We start from the raw sequence: 20,491 nt of genomic DNA on the forward strand, positions 1-20,491 counted from the left end.
AACCATCACAATCTGGCGACGCAGCGACTCAAAGCTACCACACGTCCCCACCTGTTTCCTCCAAAGAATCCAGCGCTTTTTTCAAACACATGCAAATCAAAGCCTCAGTCAGCCTCTCTGCTTTCAACCAAACCGTTTTATCAAAGAACGGGGATGAAAAAAGACAAATTTGCTGTTTTTACTTCGGGAAAAAATAAAAGGTATACGTTGAAACGGAATTATGGCATTGGAAGATCAGTACAAGCCGAGATGAAAAAACGGTTTTATCAACAAGCAAGTGGCGATCAAACATTCCTCCTCCGTTGATTTATTCTGCTTCAATCTCACATTTTAATATTTTTATTCCATCTGTTTATTCCCTCTCTTTTTCCCATTTTTTTTCCAAAACCAAGCTGACCCGCCCGTGATTGAATTGTTCTGCCGTCTTCCGTGTAAATAAAAACTGGATTCCACAGCTGGTAGTCGCAGGAAGGGCAGCGCCACGGAATACCACAGGGAGAACATGCAATTCCGGGCTCATTTTCCTGCAATTCAAAGAAATATAGCGTGTTTGAGTCACCGTTATGCCAGGAAGTGGAGGTGCGAAAGTAAAGAAAAGGCTGCTTGTAATTCACAATGGAGGAAATTCAAACTGAAAGGTAAATAATTGAGTCATGCCAAGTCACACGGGTCTCACATGTCCGGGCAGTGTTGTCCTGCTTGAGTGACTAAAGTGCATGTAAAATTAGGCCAAAAAACAGAAACAGAAACTGATACTAAACCAAAGAATATGTAGAGTTAAACAAAAAAAAAAAATTAAATAAATAAATTAATAATAATAATAATAATAATAATAATAATAATAATAATAATAATAATAATAATAATAATAATAATAATAATAATAATAATAATAAAATTAAATCAATGAAACTTGATTTTAATGGAAAATAGTCACATTTAAAAAAAACAAACACTTTTCCACATTGAGGGCAACAGTAGCTCAGTTAGTAGAGCGTTTGTCCACTGATGCCGCTTTCGACATAAACGTCATTGGTTAAGTGTTCAGATCCGCTGACCCACAGGTTGGCGGTGCGATTCCAGCTCCCATTAAATGATTACTGTTGTTGTGTGTCCTTGGGCAAGACACTTAATGGGTGAGTTGTTCCTTGACGTAAAGTGCCTTGAAGGTGGAAAATCGCTATATATAAAAATGTACATCAAGGAACCACTCGCCCATTCACAGACGCTGAGGGTGAGGGAGCTTAAGTGTCTTGCGCAAGGACACAACAACAACATTTATCTGTGGGAGCTGAAATCGCACCGCCAACCTGTGGGTTAGTGGATCTTACCGCGCAACCAGTGCTTTATGCCGAGAGCGGAGTTTGAACCGCTAACCCTCGGCTCAGTGGACAAACTCTATAGATTGAACATATCTATACAAATATAAAGGAAGTAAATCGTGGGATGAGAATGAACATATTTTAAGGTTCCCCTGTTTGAATTACCAGCTGTGATTTTAATTCAAGTTTATTAAAATGGTAATTGTGTGCAAAAAATCGAGAATTTATTTAGCTTTTAATCCAGACAATAGGTTTTCCAGTGCCTATATACAGTAGTTATTTCACGCGTGTTTTAGCGTTCTACCTGTTGCCTCTTCTATCTAAAATCTCAATTCCAATCCCCTTTTTTTTAGTTTCACCCGCTCCACAGTATCTGGGTTAAATGCTGAAAGCAGTAATAAGCATTGCGTATGTTAATTACACATGAGGGGAGCAGGCACTTGTTGGTAATGACCTCCCTTGGGTTTATACAGCGCACCGCTAATGGGGTTAGCCTTAGCCTCAGTGGAACCATACACCAAACACAGGAATTATCTGAGTAAACACCAAGAATTTACATATTCATCCCGGAAAACATGACCCGGAATAGGAGCAGGGAAGCACAGATGGGAAAAAAAAAACGTCAACATGGGGAGATTAAAGAGGCGCTAGCTCGTCGGGGTGGAGAGTGTAAGCTATGTTTGAGGAAGCCGTGTGATTTTCCAAGGGTTGTTTGTGACAGTCTGTGAATCTTGTTGTGTCTCGTGTATTTGCATCTTTGTGTAGTTGTCCAGTGTTTAGTGAGGTAACAGTATCAATTTGTGGATTAGTCAGTTCTTTACTTTGAAGAAAAGCAGTGAAAAAACATTGCTGTGTAGTACATCATGTGCATGTCAAATTTAAATAGTTAAAGAAGACGTATTGTGTTTGTGTGTGCTCTATAGTTGTAATATTTGACACCTGTGGATCATTATGTTATCATTTGCATATTTTAAATCGAAATATTCATCTAAAATGACTTAATAAAAGAAACAAGTCCACCGACGTTGCTGCAAGCGTCATCATAACAAAGAGTCGGGCGAGCAGTGGATTTTTTTCTTTCATTTGTACCAAAATGACTCTGCGGCGCTGTGGGATCTTATGTGTATGACTGATTAAGAAAATAAAATTGGAGAACGGAGTGAAAATAGGGATTGATCGGCAATATGGCGTCTTGAAAATAAGCGATTAAAGATTGCTCAAACATGCACGAATCACTCCAAATACAACTTTGGCTGAGTAAATGTTGAGAGGAAACAACTATAAAAGCTGTATAAAGTTGATTTTGCATAATAGGTTTGTGTTAACGCGTAAAAAAATAAATAAAATAAAAAGTTGAGAGTGAAAATTGTACTTTTTCATTTGAAGAAACGGTTCGTTAGACACAATGAACAATAAAACTGAATTGGGACTACTGATGTGACTTTCAAGAACGAGTCGGCTCTTTTGAACGTGAGTGGTTGGAATTGGATCTCATTTTTAAAAGAACCAAATCTTTTTCTTTCTAATTTTTCAGCATTTTTATACTGATTAACACTGAACCAATATAAGAATCAGCACAGAAGCAGAGCAGGCCACACGAGTGAGCGAGTAAAAAAAAAAAAATAATAATAATAATTTATTATTATTATTGTGCAATGTTTTATTTATATCATACATTATTTCAAAGGGTAAACACTTTCAGTTTGAACCATTTTAACAGGTCTTTTTTTACACTTTTTTTTTTACACTTTTTTTTTTTTTACACTTATTTGATTTATTTGACTGTTTGTATATAAATATTAGTTGTACATAAATCTCTGTCATGATGCAATATCACAGTAGCAGAAAGGACTAACTGTAAGGGGCTAAAAGTTCAAACTAAAACATGTTCCTGACTCTCAGTTCAAAATCAGGTTCAAGCCCTTTAATATTGTAAAAAGCCTGTAAAATAGATCTAATTATTACATCTAACTTAAAGCTTAACTTGTCAGCCTTTATTTGTAAGTCGTGCTTCTGAAGTATCACGTTCCTGAGAATGGTTCTGCTGAGGTCAAACTGACCCTGAGCATTGACCCCAAGTCCTGATCAAAGCTCCTAATGTCCAGAGGAAGTTAGGCTCAAAAGAGGAGAAATCTGATCAAGGCATTAGGCAAAGCAGTACAAGAACACACTGATGTGAGTCAAAGATCTGTGTATTTCCCATGTGGTATAAGCCAACAGCAACAAAAGTATCCAAACTGATCATCTAGACTTTTTTTTTTTCAGTTTGACCTGTTTAAGTGAATATACCAGGTTAGGCTACACATTTTACTAAAACTTTGTTAACATCATTATGCTTAAAATTCCACTACAAATATTGTGAATTTCTTCTTAGTTTTATACATTTTGGTTTATAATTTTGCTTTCTGGTTGGACACAGGCAACAGATGTGACATATACAGAGGTCATTTCAGCTCCACCTGTAACTGAGCAATAGTAATGTTTAGAAGGGCCAAAATCTGTCTAAATTATACAATAGTTATGATGACTATAGTAAAAAATATATATATATATTACATCTTTATTTTAGCTACATTTTGGATCAAATTTTTCATGTTGATGACTGCTCAACCAGTGATGTTTATGTCCTTCTCCTTACTCCTACTTACTTACTACTATATAAATATCATTTTACACTTATTTGAGTCATTTCTTGGACCATTACTTTGTACTTCTACTTGAGTAATAGTGTTTTGAAGTCATGTTACTCTTACAATTATTGGCTACTCTCCTGTTCCCGCTCGCACCACTGGTTTGGCAGGGAGGTTCATATCTTGAATTCCAGACACAATAGCAAAATAAAAATACCAGCATCATATACAATGGGTTAATGTGAACATTTTAAGACCAAAATGACAAGTCTGACAGCAGCAGTTACAGAGAGAGGGATGACAGTTTTTCAATGTAAAGTGAATTGGAGCATCGGCTAGCATGTTAGCTATGTCCATTTATATATATATATATATATTTTCCATCCCCATCATCACATTGCAAAATCAGAAAACCAGTGCCAAAGAAACGGCAGTGCTATCGCTTTATTCAAGTACCACACTTTATTTCATTCCAAGCGGCCTAAGTGTTCTCCAGTGTCTGATTTAAATAGGAGGAAATCATTGAGTCGTGGCATGCTCCCTGTTACACATGTAGTCTCTGGCCTGGCTGCTTGTACACTGCGCTCCTTGTTCATGGAGAATGCTATCTTGACAGTGGGGAGATAAGGATCGGGCAGACGCGGGATACACAACAAAGAGCCAGGACAGAGAGAGAGGAGTCATAAGCAGGTACAATGGCTTTCCTGGGTGCCGCTGTGTCTTGTTGGTACACTGGGGTTTTGTGCTAGGATTTCACATTTCATCATCTTTTGTAAAAAAAAAAAAAAAAAAAAACAGAGAAAAAAAAAAGAAATCATTCCACCATTGGCTGTTGGCGTATTATGCAAAATTGATTTTATATATTTATATGAGACACAGAAGTGCTCCTCTGTCCCTCATGCTGTCCCCTCTTCCTCCTCCTCCTCCTCCTCTTCCTTCTCTTACTCCTGTCTACAGTTTGACTTTGGACTAGCCTGCCCGGATTTGAGAAGGTCAGTCCTGGTTACAACATATGACATGACTTGTTAAACGTGTTGTACCTGATTTTTTACTGTCTTAAAAGCATGAAAAAACACAATAGTTCATTTTAAAGGGTTTGCAGAGGTCCAAAGTTACTCGTTACTTACCTTATACATTCAGAGCATCATAATTATTAATCACGCATTTCTCAACTTTCAGAGACCAGGTTGAAGTTGAACGCTAACAACAGCTAGCATGCTAACACACACATCATCAGACATTAGATACAGACATCACACAGAGGGCATACTTTGATCTCAAGAGCTGCTTATACGATATGTATCTGCTGAGACAAGACACATTTTTCACTAATACGTGGGAATAAATACGTACCCGATTTGTCACTCCTGTAAGAATGTTCGTTTAAGCGTCAAAGAGGACCAAGAGAGTCAGGAGGGTTTAATGAGTTCCACACAGGTAAAGTGAACAATGAAGCAATGGACTCTCCGGAAAAGATAGAAGAGAGTCCTGAGATGTGCCTGTTGACAGCTTTTATAGGGTCCCCCAATGTTTGTGTGTGTCTGGATTATTTTTGCTGGAAGCCGGACCCGACCTCATGCCCTTTTTCTTAATAAATAAATAGTTATCGCATGAACATGTGGTCTCACACGTGCAGCTTCAAAGGAAGTGACGGTAAAAGCACAGCAGAGCCTCCGGTTCTCATGTGAGTGTCACACTGCAAGTCAGGTCTGATACAGGAGTTGCATCTGGACCAGGTGCAGTCTGAGTGAGGCCTTACTCTTTCTGAATAGTGGTTGTTGATGTAGAATTGAGACCAAGGTGCTGCCAGTCTGCCTCAGGGCTGCTGTGGCTACAGAAACAACAATAGGCCTATGCTGTAAATGTTTTGGCGTGGCAGTCAAAAGTCACCACCTGGATTTAACTAAGCAAATATGTACCAGCCTATAGGTACGAGTCAGGTCTAGGTTCAGCAACAGTCTGTGCTCAAAGAATGAGGTCAGCTGACACTTGAATATACTGAATGACCAGGTTATTCCGTCAATGGATTTTTTTCTTCCCTGATGGCACGGGCATATTCCAAGATGACAATGCCAGGATTCATCAGGCTCAAATTGTGAAAGAGTGGTTCAGGGAGACATCATTTTCACACATGGATTGTCCACCACAGAGTCCAGACCTTAACCCCATCGAGAATCTTTGGGATGTGCTGGAGAAGCTTTGTGCAGCGTCAGACTCGACCATCATCAATGCAAGATCCTGGTGAAAAATGTATGCAACACTGGATGGAAATAAATCTTGTGACATTGCAGAAGCGAAATCGAAACAATACCACAGTGAACATGTGTCGTAATCAAAGCTAAAGGCGGAACAACAAAATATTAGAGTGTGTGACCTTTTTTTTTTGGTGGCGACTTTTTTTTTTGGCCAGGCAGTGTATTTTGGTTCTCCTAAGTGAATTAATGCAACTGTCAGTTAAATTCATGGTTCATTTGTGGAGCATGTTAAAAAGAAAGAAAAGAGAAAAACCCTACAACAACAACTTAATTCAACAGATACAAGTTGCGGTCACCTCAAATTCTATTATGAGCAGCCTGTTAGCTTGTGGTCGGTTTGGCTAACCACAAATGCTAACCTCAGTCGCAGCTATCCATCTTCATGATCATTCCCAGTACAGACACACAGTTCTTCAGTTTTACCCCAAAAATTTCAAATAAGTCACAATTCCACCAGATTTCACCTCCACTTATCCATTCTCGTTATCAACATAGCAAAAGTGCAACTCGGTGCGTAGCAATCACAAAGCTAGTGATTTGAATTGTGTTCTGTCAAGTGTTTGATTCAAGTAGGGTAAGAAATGTGTCTCAATGACCCTCAGCATTACTTCCACAATCAGAAAGTCAGATCCACGTTAGCAGTAGACACGTAGCTACCACATCTCGGAAACTTAAACTCATCCAACTTTTGAAAAATTTGACAAAATCGCTGTAATCCAATGCCCCAATCAAAGCTCTGAATTTGAATGTGTGCTGTGGTGATTAGCGGACGCCGGCGGAGTGGATGCAGATGTGCTTCATTTGATACTGTGCATGGGCTGCTGATTGTGTAGCGCTGAAGCTAATCAATAGTCTTAGCATTGCTAGCACCCGTAGCATCTCTGAGCACCTGTGGTTGTGGGGGGCTCGTTTCAGAGTGATTAGACGAGACAATTCCAAAGTTCTTGGCTCAGTACAAGATACTTTCATGAAATAGTTTTTATTCAAAAGAGAAAAAAGATGATGTTGGAAATGTCTGGAAAATCGTATTTAAGGTGTAGGCTAATCAATTTAAGGTTTGATAAATGGTGGCATTGTTATATAGGCTAGTGCTTTTCCATCTTGAAAGCGCTCAAAGCACTTTACATCAAGGACCACTCACTCATTCACACACAGACACACACATTCATACACCAGTGTACACAGACACAAGATGGGTTTAGTGTCTTGCCCAACAACAGCAGTCATCTGTGGAAGCTGGAATCGCACCGCCAACCTGTGGATCAGTGGATCTGACCGCTTTACCAATAATGTTTGTTGAGAGCGGGATTCGAACCACCAACCTTCGGATCAGATCTACCCACTGATTAGTTTCAATTTGATGATTTTGATTGTTTTAGTCAAATGTAGTCTTTTGTAATGTTTTTTAGTGTTGGTCAATACCAATCATGTTTGGTTTGATTCGATACCAAGCAATGCTAAAGCAAGTATCACCATAACTATACAATATTGATATGATACTAAATATACAATTTAAGTATAGATATTTTGCAAAAGAATGAATCATTTTCTACCAGTTCTTTTGTAGAAACAGGGCTATATACAAACACTGAGGAAAAATGCTGACTTAAATAAATGTACACTGTTTATTAACCATTCAAGTCATGTGTTAATTGAAAGTAAAAAAATAAATAAACATCAGCTATTTTATAAATGTTTTTTTTCCAATCACCACAACCGCTGGAAGTGAAGGTCGTTCTCAGACACACGCTGTACTTTAGTGCAATGTTCTCATCATGTTATTAATTTGCACACGGAAACAAGAAAAGGGTAGAGCCGTAACGTTCAAACTTCATCACCACACGCTGAGCTCTGTACAATAATTTCACATATACGACTATCAGTTTTACATCTATATGTCCGTGTGAATCGGCAGCTCGTGGCCATGATTCCCACTCTCATTATTTTTCCCTTTGAAGCACAGAGCGAGTACTAAAGAGTCACTAACTTAAAGCACAACCTATTTCTACCAAATCAATGAAATAGCTTGAACTGCTCTAAAAAGATAAACTTAAATCTAAACAATGTATTTCAAAAACTGAAAAAAAAAAACCCTTTACATTCCACCATCTTTCAGCTAATGACTGTTTTTATTGTTTGTTGTTTTGTATATAGAATTTGTTGTTGTTGTTGTTTTTACATTTTAATGCACTTGAAAAGCACTTTGGTTCAGTTTTTGCTGTTGTAAAATGCTATACAAATAAAGTTTGATTGATTGACTGATTGATCTTTGCATGAGAATTAATACACATTTATACCAAGTGTTAGAAGTCTCGATGGGACTTATCTTCAGATATTGAGCTTGTCTTGGTCAGAACTACCTTAGCTGGAGTATTTGACCTGCTGTGCATGTTTTGGATTGATGGGGGAAGCCGGAGTGACTGGAAGAAACCCACCCAGACACAGAGAGAACATGCAAACTCCACTCAGAAAGAGCCGAACCCAGAACCTTCTTGCTGTGAGGCGTAAGTGCTATTGTTCTACTGCTGCGTGTCATCATTCACTGCCTATATAAGAGGCATAAATCCAACACATAGACTGTATATATAAATGGACATGGCTAACCTGCTAGCTACCACGTTTCAGATGGCTCCAGTTCACTTTCTATTGAAAAAACTGTCCCTATCTCTGCAACTGCTGCTATCAGGCTCGTCATTTTGGCCTTAAAATGTTCGTATTCATCTGCTCCACATGTTCCTGGTGTATTTATTTTGCTGTTATGTCCATAAATCAACATATGAACATTAACAACAAACAAATCAGGCGCTTTCTTTCCCTGTGATTGCTCCCGCTTGCGTTGGCAACAGGTTTGATTGACACTGTTGCTAAGCGCTTCTTTCCTGCTAAACCAGCGGTGCAGGTTGGAAGGGCCATTATGTTCAACAGCCCCGCTATGATACTCGAGGTCGGAATTTCAAATATGGAACTCTGCTCCAAATTTATCCCTATAACTTCTAGCCTCGATGAGCTTCATTTGACTGGAGCTGAACACTATGGGAGATGTTCCTTAGTTCACTTCTTTGTAAAGTCTATGGTCACATCTGTATATAATTGTAACTTTATATCACACATTATTCATTTGCAAACTGGAACAAGAACAGGAAATACATTTACAGCCATAACATTCAAACTTCATTATCACACGCCGAGCTCTCTGTACATTAATTTAGCGTATACGACCATCATTGTAGTCTATATGTCCATGTGGATCGGCAGCTCGCGGCGATCATTCACAGCTTTTGTTTTCCCTTTGAAGCAAGGAGCGTATACCATATAAAAGCACTCTATTAAAGCACAACCTATTTCTACCAAATCAAAAGAAAGAGCCAAACCCATGCAGTGTAATGAGAAGGCCTTTTGCCTGTGGTGATGTTTCTCCATCCACTGTAGAAACCAGGTCAGCCGCCCCGCTCCACACAACTCAATTATAAAGAGTTAATGTAGTTTGGATGTGGGCCGCTCCTCATGCAGATGGGACTTATGCCATGTGGAGATTTACGGGTAATAAAAATCTGCAGTTTGGCTCTTCCTGTCTTCGTGGGGTTTGAAGTGCTCAACGATACATTTTTTTTTCTTCAATATACTTTTAGAATTGCTGATTTTTTTACATGCATGAAAACCCTTTTTAACCCTTGGGTTCCTGTCTTCCATTGAGTGGGCAATCCAAGTGAACTATCTTGCTCAAGGACACAATAAACTGTACGGACTCTGTTTAGAGGTGAACTGACAACTCTATGGCCCCATCGTCATTTATTCCAAAATCTACTGGTACCATTCAAGACCTTGAAGCAATACCGTATGTGTATCGTTTATTCATTTTTCAATAGCTCAAATTACATTTACCTGACTCTATCCATTATATTTGAAGCAACAGCATGCAACCTTTTAGCTAAAAAAATAAAAGCATGTTTTTGTTTAAATTTAGCTTGTGTTTATTGCACTAAAAAACTTCAAAGAAACGTGTTCTGAGTATGAGTGTGCTTGCATGTTCACAAACCTAGAGGAGGACCTTTCGCTTATTCTGTGGAAATGTTGTTCCTTTGGCTCTAATATTCCACAGTGTTGTATAAAACATATCTGTCTCCATGGAGAATGTTAGTATGATAGTTCCATGGAATCATACAAGTGATGTGCCACCTTCAGAAAGTTATCTACGCTACCTTTAAGATTTTATGTCCCAAATATGTGCAATTTTGGGCATTTTTACAGCATTACACACTGAAAAAATGCAGAGGGGGTGTGTGTTGCCCCAGTACAAATACATTGGATAAGCAGCTCTTGAGATCAAAATACTGTAACTCTTCTGTGTACTGTCTGCAGCTATTCATAGTGTTTTACTGTCGGAAAATCAGAAAGTGTATGGTTAGCATGTTAGTTGTTATGACAGCAAATTTTCACTCAAAAGTGCTTATAAATTAATTGCGGTGAGTAATTATGATGCTCGAAATGAATAAGGTGAGTGAAGAATAACTTGACTAATGAAAACCTTTTAAAATTAACTTTTTTTTTTGTTTGTTTGTTTTTTTAATCAGGTACAGCACCTTTAAATTAACCTTACATTTCCATAGTGTTTACTGCTGCAAAACCTTTTCCAGACTTGGGACTCCCTCAAAGCTCCAATGGCCAGTCTCTGCGGCTTACGTCCTAATTAACCCTGGTAAAAAATATGTGCACGGGCTTCATAATCACCACCGAGTGTTTCCCCCGCTCTGGACAACAGCACCTGGGGTATAACTTCATTTAACCGCCCCTAATGCCACCCCCAATGGAAAAGCAACTGCTAATTACACCTCTATACCGGCCTATATTTACTGTCTAAATAAAACTAGCATACATTTACTGTTATATGTGCTCCAATAGGTTTCTTTTCGAGCTATTTTGGGGAAGAGGCTGCTGGGGAGGAGAATTCTTTCATATTCTCAGCGTGAGTCCAGCAAAAAGTCATTACGCACAACAATGGAAGTTCTGCTCTATTTGCGTGGCATATTTTTATTCCAAGTCCACGGTGTGGTTTGTAATAGGTTCAGAATGGTGCTGTGAATAAGGATATGGTCAGAGATATGTTGCTGGTGATGTGTAGCTGAGGTTTGGTGATCTGATATTTTGTGTTTGGTTCAGGATTGAGACCTTTTCGTTGTTCTTGTAACTGTTTATGTGTTGTTAATGTTTTGGCTTTTGTATGTGATACTTGTTTGCTATGACGACAAGTTGACGTGAAGGTTCTATTCATCATTTACTGGTCTGTTTTGGAGACTGGCTCTAGTGAGTTGAGACTGCTCTTGTTTTGGCTTTGCTTTAACGTGGGCTTGTAGTAATAAACAATCAGAAGGAATTTGGTGTGTTTCCTTACACCAGAATGCTACTATACAGTTGTCTCTCACTATATCGCGGTTCACCTTTCACGGACTTGCTGTTTTGCAGAGGTTTTTTGTGCAATTTTGCATGCTTTTTTTTTTTACAGTGTATGAGCGTGCATTGTGTTCTGTGTCCTGATTGGCTGAGGGACTGTAGACCATTGTCCATCAGTCTCCTCCATGCTGTGTCTCCTGTACAGTACAGAATGTGTTCAGCTAAATTTACAAAAATGTTGCATCGCAGTGTGACTCTGAAGTGCTGTATGTTTTCAAGTTTTCTCCCCGACAAAACCCACAATGTCGATGAAACGTTCACAGGCTGATCATTAAAATAAAATTTGTTACAGTATTTCTAAAAGCTGTAATTTTTAATTACAGTATCGGAAAACGTGCATATTTTTATTTTTCAAACATGCTTGGGCCCAAAAACAGGTCTTGATATTTGGTTTTGTTCTATAATACTGTACTTATTTTTTTAATCTACAAAGGTTTGAACTTTGAGAGTGTTTAAACAAGAGAGAAATGTAAAAAATGTTAATGTCTGTGTGAGAAAAGTGTATAAAGTGTGTGGTGAGGGGTTTTACAGCCTTAAAACATATAGAATAATTGTAAAGAATAAAGCTGATACTTCGCAGATTTCACCCATTGCAGGTTATTTTTAGAACATAACCCCCGTGATAAAGGAGGGACCACTGTATTACATAAAGAAAGTAACAGAAAAATTCTAATCTATCAACTGGACAAAAATGTGTAGGAATGAAGATGTTTTGCTGCTTTGAAGGATGGAGCCAGCCACACTGAAACTAACTAGTTAGTCCCTCCCTTCAGAAAGATATAAGGCAGTGTCCACCAGGAATCTGTCCAGAACTGAAGAAGCGGCTTGGATGAGGAGTGAAATGTCTCCATTCCTACAACTTTTTGTCCATTTGATAGATTTGAATTTTTCTTTTACTATGGATCAGACCTGAACGACTGAAGGATTACACAGACATTACATAAAGGCGCAAAAATGATAATGTTATGTCATAAAAGATCAAATAATGCTAAAAACACATTGGAAACAGACACCATATAACCTTCTCATATAAGTCACATCAGTATAATAGACTTGGTATGACGCTACACTACAGAGTAGTCTAGTACAATGATCTCAAGCTTTTCACAACAAATATCACCTAAGAATACTTCAGAGTACCACCAGACACAAACATGGTTTAAAACTGCTAAATTAGGTGTAAAATTGTAATAGATGTTACTACAGCATCTATAAACAAGGAACTACTCCAAGGAGGACCAAAAAGCGGACACACTTTGCTCTAAATTAAGCAAATATTAGAACTCTAGAGGAGTTTGTGTACCAGCAGTGGTGCACATACCACAGTTTGACAAACACAGGCCTAGAATGTATTGTATGTCATGAACATTTTGTTACATAGATTGGTAGACTGATTGATTAATACAGAAGATTTTTAAACTTTTTTTGTGAATTTGATTATCCATTTTTGTAGATTTTGATTAAAGAAGTGGATTCGAAACATCCATTTTGAACCCCCAAAAATGACCTTAATAGTGTTGCTCTAGTGCTTACTTACTGTTGTTGTGTCTTTAAGCAAAAAACTTCACCCAACATTGACCCGACATTATATATTATCAGGATTGGGGTTACGTTTAGGAAGAGGGATTTTGGTTAAGGATTTGGATTGGGGACAGCTTTAGGCAGCGATGCATTGGGAGACAAACATTTTTTTGACGCAATATAGAGTTAGATTTAAAACCATATATCCCAGGCGTAAGAATAGCACCTCTATGAAGCAACGTATGTTTCGATGTTACAAAATTTCGCTTTAAACTAACACATCTAAAACAGAACTAGCTCGGAATTTGGAATAGGATTTTTGCCACTGAAGTTATAACAAAAAAAGAGAAATGATAGCACAACAAACGCTTCACAAAACCCTTGGTATGCTAATATAAAACGGGCAGGCTCGAGGGCAAATGGATCCAGTCGCTTTGAGTCCGCGATCATTAAGAGCAGAACAATGTTAGCTCCATTAGCCTTAGCGTCAGTCATGTGGCACCTGCTCAGATCCTTCCAAAGCGTTTTCCCAAAGCTGTAAACATGCTTCATTGAACTCTCAAAATGAAACTGCTTAGGGAAAAGTGAGACGCAATAATGGATCGAAACTAAAAAACAGAGCAGTGCCAGACAGAGCCAGTACCACCAAACCCAGTGTGATGAAGAGAGATCCGGTTACCGTATTTGATTGGTTTGCTATTCGTCCTGTGAAGAGTAGGAGGGAAATGGGAGACAGAAGAAGTTTTGTTGTCACGGAAAACGTATTACAGATTTCAGGGCCCAGAGGTGCTATCACTAGGTTTTCAATGAAGTTCAGGAGTACCAAGATGGAGAGGAGTGTCATTTGGAGATATATACAACCGGTGGAGAGCTGCAGCTAAAGTACTTTTACAACACTGGATTGTACACAAAATTGTCAGTTAATAGTTAATTTTCTGAAGGGAATTTCTTAGAGTTATGCAAGTATTCATTTCTAATAATCGATGATCAGCTTGGGGGTTTTTAATGGAGAGATCTACAGCCAGTCATCTGTCAGTAGATTAGAGTTCAGACTTTTTTAATGAGATTGTCTTGTCTTATCTTGTCCATATTCAGAAAATGATTAAGGTTTAGCCAGCATCTGAGGTGACCTGTCAGCCTGTACAGCCCCGAGGGACTCATCTCGATTTATCTCAGCTTTAAAAACTTAAGAACAAGATTAGAAGCTTTGAGACATTTGGGAGTTTTGTTATTGATGGTCAGTCTGTCAGTCGATGAAATCTGCATTTTTGTAAAGTCATCTGAGGTGACTGGTTTGATATCGGATACCAAAAAAGAAATGAATATTAAAATAAACAACTCAAAAGACCATGTTTATGTACAGTGGTCCCTCATTTATCACGGGGATTGTGTTCTAAAAATAAAAGGTGAAATCCACAAAGTAGTCATTAAATGACTTGGTACTGCATGAAAAGTACTTGTCGATGACCTGGGCTCCGCAACATCCTGCTCCTCGCTGTCATGAATGTCATCACTGTCAGCAAAGGTTTTAGCACTTCGGAGTCACACTGTGATCCAACATGTATGTAAATTTGTCAAGCTGAACACATTTTGTACTGTACAGGAGACACGGCACGTAGGAGACTGATGGACAGTGGTCTACAGTTCCTTAGCCAATCAGGACGCAGAACACAATGTGTGTTCATGCACTATAAAAAACATGCAAAATTGCACTAAAAAATCTGTGGAACAGGACAAAAAGTTGTAAGAGTGAAATCATTTTGCTGCTCATTCAAGCTGCTTCTTCAGTTCTGGTCCATGTTGTTATTAACCTGTGTTCCTCCGATCACCTCACCCTCAGCACACGTCATGGGAACTATGCAGCTGGATGTTTCAAGACGATGCTGCTGATACTGTAGTCATGTGTAAACAACAGATATGTGCAACTTTATGGAGCAACGGCAGCAAGTCTGACTCCAGGTTGGAAGGTTGACAGTTCAAATTGTGGCAGGGTGAATATTATTTTTGATTTTTTACTTTACTGTTTATGACCATTACTATTACTTATTCCTATTACTCATATCTACTGTATTTCTGATACATAGTTTAATATTCCCTCATTTAGCTGACAGCATATTAGTTAATCGCCCTTTAATGAACTCACTCTATATAGCTGAATACCCTCCTCTTACCTGAGTTTGTCTTAGTGCCCTGATGAAAGGCCATGTCAGCCAAAATGCATCGGTGTGTATTCTTGTTATTCTTTATTAGCCAAGATGAAATTAAGTTGTTTTATTTTATTTTATTTTATTTTTTTACATTTCAAAACAGACAGGATACCTTGTTTTTTGTTTGTCAGACTTTCTAAAAAATAATAATTTGGGGAGATTTTGATGTTTTTTTTTTAACCCTACAGACAGCTACTAAGATATTGTCAAGCCCCCTCTTCAGAGAGAACCTGTCCACAATTTGAAATTGTAAAAAAAACACACACACAAAACAAAAAACAGAATCTCACTTGTGGCCCTCCTCCAGCTTTGTACAAACTGGCCATAACGGCAGCCATGTTGTCTTATAATCAGGGCTTTTAATCTCCCTCTTTTCACTGTTTTTACAAGTGTTCTTTGACTTTGAAGATCTTGTTCCACATACTTCGACCGTGTATGTTTTCCCTCCATGACAAAACCTCCCTTTAAACTTCCCTCCCTTTAATTTGTGCGATTTTGTCTACAGATTTGCGCGGCGATAGCGGCCCACCTGCCTCGTGTTTGTCAAAGCAGACGGAGGGCGGATACAGTCTCTTTGTTTAAGATCAAACTGTTGATTAGGAGATTACTTATTCAGTTTTTTAAAAGCTTCAGTTACTTGAGCTCTTCGTGATTTGGGATTTGTAAAGAGCTTGAGTTTCGGTTGCCGCTCTAATGTAAGCAGATATCCGAAGGTAAACATGGAGGATATCGGAACAGACTGTGGGGATAGTGATTAGAGGAAGCATGGAGCAAACACAATTACATGTTCCAGAGTGATGCTTTACATTACACAAGTTGTTCATTCATTTACAGGGGACGATATGACTCTCAAGTACCACCCAAAAGGTACACACAATCACATATTTGTGGCTTAGAGACACTTAAACAACATGGGAAAAACCAAACTACTGTATTTTCCAGACTATAAGTCACACTTTAGTTATGCCGAGGGTGCAACTTATACTCAAGTGGGATTTATATGTGAAATATACGGTATTTTTCTTCATTATTGTAAATTTTTTGCGGGTCCGGTCCAAAGTTATTCCTCACTTGCCGCAAGAATTCCGTGGATGCTACTTATTTACCGCAATGACTTTTGCCATCACGTTAATGCAACAACAACTAGCATGCTACCACATGCTTCCTGATTCTCTGACAATAAAACATTTTAAAATTAGATGCAGACAGTACACAGTGGATTTATTCTGACCTCAAGAACTGCTTATAGAATATATTTGTACTTGGACAAAGTCTTTTTTTTTAATAAACGGGTGAAACCTACACATATGAAGCAAATAGGCTAAGACTTTACATACAGTTTCTCTAGTCACTTCTGTAAGTCAGAAGCATCTATTTTTATTTTATTTATTTAAATGGTGCAGGACATAATTTTTCTGCTGCATGATGCAATTGTTTTGTCTGCAACGTTCTACAGTCTGACATTAAAACTATCTATCTTGCTTTTTTTTAATGACATATGCCCAAAGATACTTCATCTCTCCATGGCCTGTGGTCAGTTACATTTTCACATCTTGGTGAACAACCAGGACTCTGTGGCGCAACGGTAGCGCGTCTGACTCCAGATCAGAAGGTTGCGTGTTCAAATCACGTCAGGGTCAGTGCTTTTACATGGACTTAGAAGTGTGGAAATTGTATCAAATTTGTTATATAATAAGGTTTTCTCTGTTATCTATTCTTCATCGAAATATAGAACAGTTATAGTAATCACAAAAATATTAACTTAAATGACAGATAGTTCCAACTTATGATGTCGTGAAGTGGCAGTTTTCAAGTTAACAGGTCCTTTTACCTTTGGTTCAGAGAAGATTAGAAATTCCAGGACTGAAATTATCCAGATAATTCTTGTGAAGTTGTATGGAGTTTATAAACACAGTGGAACAAAACACAACTCCTAGCATGTTCTTGATGAGGAAACATATTAACATAAAGCTGAAAATAGCGTAATATGAGCCTTTTAGCATCTACATTTCTACAAACATTATTTACTGTTTCATTGCGCTATTTTATTTAAGATATGGTCTGAGTTTGAAGATTAGTTGTTGGGTCTGGGCTCTATATCTTCACCTTTGGCTAATGTCTTGATAGAAGTCTCAGTTTTTGATGATTGATCCATAAAAACTGTAATTCCAACTGCAGGCTAATGGGTTTGGTCTGGGCACTGAATATTCACAATTGCGAGAAATAAACCTAGCCCTAAAGCCTTGGTGTAGGTCTCAGTTCACATTATCCAAACATTACAACAAAATCTCATCTCAACTTCTATAATAAGAAAAATAGTCGCGGCAGAGGAGGTGGCATCATGTACATCATTTTCTCATTTCTTTGTCTGATTTTGAGAAACTAACCCATGCCTCCTCCGATCCCCCCGAAAAGTGAAGACGCAACAGGAGAGCGTAGCTGTCGTCGAGACTATATTACGCTCTTCAATTGTTTCGTCGACTGTTGTTAAATTGAATTACCGTGGAAACTGAGCGATCAACACCATCTACATGCAAATTACTGTTTGGATTTTGCAGCGATTTAATCAGAAGAGTTGCAATGAGAACGTCTCCACTCTGAAAGTTATGGACGTAATCTAACCACACGAATGCAGTTCTAGGGACTTCGAGGGCGACAATGATCTTCCAGAGTTTGCTGTTTAACTGTGATCATAAATGTTTTGATCTGGTTTATGGTTAATATCTTTGTAATTACTGGGACGATCCGCATGAAACAAAAACAGTTCATATTGAGCTGGAGGACAGGTTTGATTTCTGCGGTATGGGTTTACAGTGGCTCAGTGGGTAGAGCTGTGATCCCCAACCTGAAGGTCAGAGGATTGATTCCTGCTTGGACCAAGTTGTTGTGTCCTTAGGCAAGGTACTTCACCACATTCCCTTGTAAAGTGTATGTGTATGTGCTGTATGTGTCAGTGACAAGTGGTGTTTGGAGTGGTTTGGATTTTTTATGATGTCAGATTGCTGATTTGTTGACATGTTTTATGGTTAATATCTCTGTAATTACTAGGCCTATCCACATGAAACAAGAATTGGCACAAAGTTCAACGTCTTTTCTGTCAGAATAAATAAACCCTGAAGACATGATTGTTGTCAGTTGAATGGATTTAAGCCGGGAGATCTTTTCAACCTTTTCAATCTCAGGGCCCAACTTTTTCTGTATACAGTCACCCAGGGCCCAATCTCATATTAAATGCATTTTAATGTAGTGTTTGTGACGCCCTCAAGTCCTGTTTTTAAGAATAACAAATTTAAGCGATTAATATGGCAAGTTTGTGGAGTCAGTTCCTGATAAACACTCGTGGATTATAATTTTGCTTATTTCTTTCAAAAATAAAACACCATACAGCTATATATGCCCTTTCCGTCCATCTTAAATTATGACATTATCAAATTCTACAACATGAACGTGACCAATATAGTCCAGACTTGTGACAGGGTCTTCAGGATGGACAGGAGGAGTGAGAGAGGAGACAAGACGTTCAGGTTTGGTCCTCACTGTGCGGAGCGGAGACACAACACCTGTGACAAATCATAAAATGAAGCACTCGCTGATTTGTTACACACTTTTTCATTGGGGAAAAAAGACTGCAGGGCGGAGATAGGAGAGAGGCTGTGTCACCATGGGAGACCAAAGAGGGAGGGGGGTACACAGGTGGTCAATTAAATGTTAGAATAGACCTGTTCTAGACCTGGTTAAGGGGACACAAAATCATTTCTTTTTTCCAGTTTTCAGTTGTTCAGTTTTGTCTTTTAGCATACAAGCTTTTATCTGGAAACAACAAACCTAATGTATTCCAGTTAACCACCAAAAATGAGGGGAAATTAGAATTTTTAGGCAATTTTTCAGTGAGATTTTGTTTACTCAAATACTAAATAAGCTATCCAAAATCTTCTCTGCATGTTTTTTCTATGTAATATGATATATGATCTAATATTATGTCTAACTAAATACAGCAAAACATTACATGATTAAAAACTTGTAATACATTTTTTTCTTATATTCATGTGACTAAACCACACAAGAAGTTTCAAATTGGCATCTCTAAATTTAAGATTCTGTTCTTATTCCCCTGCAGTGTCCCACCTTATTATGTCTTGGTCTAGTCCAGGTTTTGTCCTAGTTTAGCACCAACTTGAAACAAACTATACAAATTAGAAAGTAGAACCTCGTCTTCTGAATAGATAAAACTCTTGATTACGTAGACAGCAAGTGCTCCTCCATGTTTATAAAGTCTATAGACCTTACCCAGGCTCCATATTGGTCGTTTTAGCACTGTTACTGTGAATATGACTTAAATGTTGCCACTCCCCAGACATCTCATCCAATTATGCCATAAAAAAATCAGTTATTTGACACACTAATCCTCAGTACCAGCCTCCAAACCGTGGGAACTGTGGAATCAGCACATGGTTCAGGGCCACACCTTCCCCCACCATCACCACAGCTGCGGTTTAATCACCAATTGGACAGGACTCTGTGGCGCAACGGTAGCGCGTCTGACTCCAGATCAGAAGGTTGCGTGTTCAAATCACGTCAGGGTCAGTTATTTTAAAATATAGCTACGTTCATGAAAGTTAGATTAAAATAAAAATATGTCTCGTTTATAATGGTGCAGATGACTTTATACTACAGCACAGATGCCATTACTTGATATTTTACAAGCCATATCTGTCACTCCATTTAGGATTAATTATATTGTCAGGAAATAACCCTAACTCTATCCCTAACCCAGTCTGAACATTGTAAAATGGTTAATACTTCCTTGGAAATAATAAAAACGAGCAATAAATGTTAATGTAGATATCCTGAGCAGGCACTGTATTGGATTTTAACTGTCTTAAAAATGTGAAAAACAGAACTAGTTCATTTTAAACACTGGCCTAAGGTTATTCCTCGCTTACCTTTTGCATTCCAAGCATCCTAACTATTCCTTGAAAGTTTACCGGACAATAAAATGCTCTATAATTCAACGCAGACAGTACATAGCGGACTTATTTTGACCTCACGAGCTGCTTATACAATATATCTGTACTGGGGCGGAACCATAGGCTGTACAAAGGAGTGGA

General features: G+C 38.3%; 2 non-coding genes across 2 annotated transcripts; both read left to right on the forward strand.

Annotated features, from left to right (window-relative positions):
* The first annotated feature begins 16,951 nt into the window (after positions 1–16,951).
* trnaw-cca (transfer RNA tryptophan (anticodon CCA)) lies at positions 16,952–17,023 on the forward strand. Its single transcript has one exon. It is a non-coding gene; the product is annotated as a tRNA-Trp (tRNA).
* A 2,872-nt stretch (positions 17,024–19,895) lies between these two features.
* On the forward strand, positions 19,896–19,967 carry trnaw-cca (transfer RNA tryptophan (anticodon CCA)). The gene has a single exon. It is a non-coding gene; the product is annotated as a tRNA-Trp (tRNA).
* The last annotated feature ends 524 nt before the right edge of the window (positions 19,968–20,491 follow it).

This window comes from Periophthalmus magnuspinnatus, chromosome 20, assembly GCF_009829125.3.
Source record: "Periophthalmus magnuspinnatus isolate fPerMag1 chromosome 20, fPerMag1.2.pri, whole genome shotgun sequence".
Lineage (NCBI taxonomy): Eukaryota > Metazoa > Chordata > Actinopteri > Gobiiformes > Gobiidae > Periophthalmus > Periophthalmus magnuspinnatus.